Source organism: Sinohyriopsis cumingii, unplaced genomic scaffold, assembly GCF_028554795.1.
Source record: "Sinohyriopsis cumingii isolate HCF-2022 unplaced genomic scaffold, ASM2855479v2 utg001564l, whole genome shotgun sequence".
Taxonomy (NCBI): Eukaryota; Metazoa; Mollusca; class Bivalvia; order Unionida; family Unionidae; genus Sinohyriopsis; species Sinohyriopsis cumingii.
This window is the reverse complement of record NW_028316019.1, coordinates 416781-420000: the sequence shown is the minus strand read 5'-3', so window position 1 is coordinate 420000 and position 3220 is coordinate 416781. Positions and strand designations below refer to the sequence as shown.

The 3220-nt window shown below is 34.2% G+C and overlaps 1 protein-coding gene across 1 annotated transcript in view; it reads right to left on the bottom strand.

The window, feature by feature from the left end:
- LOC149771943 (uncharacterized) overlaps nt 1-2232 on the bottom strand; it is a 60012-nt gene extending 57780 nt beyond the window's left edge. Inside the window, exon 1 of the mRNA XM_089948061.1 lies at nt 1875-2232. The gene's annotated coding sequence lies outside the window, so the exon portion shown is untranslated. The remainder of the gene's footprint in view (nt 1-1874) is intronic.
- Nucleotides 2233-3220: the final 988 nt, after the last annotated feature.

Below are 3220 nucleotides of genomic sequence, written 5' to 3'. Positions count from 1 at the left end.
CTACAATAACAAGAACAACAACATACATACGTACACAGGAAGTCAAGTGGTGTAGTAGATACACTGAGGACAAAATCAACAGAATGTGCTTACAGTAGATATTAGTATATGCGAGAGGAATATATCTGAACACTTATGGACATGTGTGGATTGTATCTGCATTAAGCAATTGAAGCAAACACAAATATACTTACTTGATCTATATGACAATGTTGGCCCAGATCACCCACGTTGTGTTTGGTTCACAAAACTATCAAATCAGTTCTAGAGAAACCAGGGGAATGCAATAAAAATCTTTTATTAATTTGTACCATCATATACAGGACAGATTAGTCACACATGACTAATATATTTTAAAGTCATATTTTATAGTGGCATCAGGATTCAGTAACGTGTATACCATTATACACTACAAGCGTGTCTCACACATCACAACGTTTAGCTATAGGAAGGTAAAAATACAAAGTCCCTACACTCTTGTATACATTCCATCTGAACATAGCAACAGGTAAGTCAACTGCTTTGACGGGCAAGAACTCCTTTGTATGGAAATAATTTCATCCACGTCTGCCAAATATGCCAATACGAAACAAAATAACAACGTCTTTAAAAATGGGCTGACAGCCGTTCGAAACGAAATCTTTCGTAATTAATCAAAAAATAACTGACTAAATCTGTAAATGCAAGATCTAAGTTTTGTATGTGGGTTGAAAGCTATTCAAAATGAATATCGATTTAATTTTCTATCTATTTATGTAACCATCTATATACGGTATATATAGCCTCTTATGAACCAAGCTATCACTCCCTAATTATATGAAAATAGGGCTCCACTTTGCGATTGAAATCAAAAGAACTAGTGGAAACCTTTTCCCTTTGTAGAGTTACCTGGCTCATCTTTAGTTAAGAAAGGGCTGCTAATGGAGAATCTTAATTTCGTGATTGTCTCATTGTTATTAAAAAAGTTTGTAAATATCTCATTAAATTCCATTAATAGATAGTCAAATTCGTTTTGTACATCTAGGTTAACAATTTGTCTTTCAAAGTATACATGCAACAATAAATCAAATCCTGTCAATGTTATCCCAAATATGAATTTCTAGTTCATATTAAACAAAATGGATAAAGTCAAACAGTATAAAAACAAAACCAAAATAATTGCATTGAAAATAGCTCTAAAACGTTTCTTATTTATTTGACGTTTTCATTTTATCTAGCATATACACTGATATAAATCCTGTACTTTTGCATTATTATAAATGTGACTAGGCGTAAAAGCCGCGTACTGTAAGATAAGGTGTCAAGTACCTTGAAACCACTGTGTCATGAGAGATATTTGGTGAGAGGTATATCCAATGTGATTAGGGAGGAACCACGTCTACTTATCCTAGCACATTTTATAAGCTCCAGTTATTTTATGTTGACACTTATTGAACATTTCTTGAAAAATACCTGCAGACAGTATTATTGATGTTTGCCCCCTGTGAAGTATTGATACATCATACTTTATATTCTGAATAGTTCATGAAAATTGCTTGAACAGTGTCAAAGTATTGACGATTTGAATTTGTGTATGATATTATGTGATAGGCAGCTGAATGACAGGAAATAGGTCCGAATGTTTGAAGCTTTCAGTCTCAACGATCATATTCATTCAGGCAGGACGTAATCAGGTGTAGGAGAGACTAATTTTATATTTGCCCAAAGGAACCAAGAAACTAAAATATATTTTGGAGGAGTCTTTTTAGATACAAGGAAATTCAGACATTGTATGTTATTTTACATATTAATCATAAATATTCTGACTGGTGTATATGATGTAAGAGCTTAGTGTATAAAAAACGAAACATACAAGCTAACTCATTTGTACCTACCTCAAGTAAGATTCACATTGATCTCCACACAGTATTCACCTCGATCTAGAATGGTGAAATGTAAGATGTTCCACACTCGTACAATAATCTGTTCCACAAGATTACGACACAATATTTACGACATGCACGACATTTTCTTTTGTATGGAAATAATAGCATACCACGTCATTGACAAAAATAAATCTAGTTGTATCAAATGCTATAAATAAATAGTTGGCAACTGGACAAAATTTGAATGAATACTATTCCAATGACTACGCCGGAATAATCGATAAGTGTTTATCTATGTCTATATACAGATAGATGTGGACTATAGTTTTTTATAGTGGTAATATTTAATCTGTGCTTACCTATATGGGTAGCCAGATACATGTAGGACTAAACTGTCCTATATAATCAGTTGTTAGTTTTCATGAAGAACACAACTTTCTCAAAAGTGTCCTTTTCCTAAACTTTAAATTAATATATAAAATGTGTGTTAATGTGTATTAGCGTGTGACATGATCTGGGTTAGGATTAGATTAAACTGGCGACACAAAAAGTAATTTAGTGTAGATGTTCGTGTAATATTGTGGTTACAAAATGACGAAATCTGAAACCATATTCGTGCGCATAAAATCCAACAATGTATTTAACAAAATGACGCTCAGCGAGTTAAACAATATTGTTCCCATCTGGCGAATAAAGTATGGAATTTTTACAAATACGGATAATGTTTCATCCACAAGTAAGATGTATAAAATATATTTTATTTCACTCTAACAGTGATACTGATAAATAAAAGAAATGGAGCGTCCAGTTGAAAATCAAAAAGTATTTTAGTCGCATCGATTGTGTTGAGTGATCAAGCTGCCGCCACATATGATCCACTCCTCCCAGCCTGACGAAGGATCCCTCCAGAACTCCATTTGTTCGTTGCAGTCCCGTCGGTCTCGAAGCACAATGGATAACCACTATCCCCTTCCAAGCTGAATTCATCACCAAGGTCAGCATTCCAGTTATCGAAAAAAAAAACCCACCAAGTTTGCGACTCTGCATCCAAGCTATTAGCTCTAGGGCTAAAATCACACCTCCAACTCCGAAACTTTGTCATGCCTCCAAATATGGACAACCCAACATCCAGACAGCTGAAAATATAATGACTAGAAGTGCATGCGACACGGTAATGTACAAATGCAATGATGTACGTTACGCATGCTCTCACATGGAGTTTATTACATAAATCATGCCATCGGAACTGCTGTAAAATATTGTTAGTATAATAACCAAATTAGTATGCGAATCTTCATCCGGTAAGAAGAATCGTACAGAACCTTAAGAACTCGAACATTTTGTCATCCTTTCAT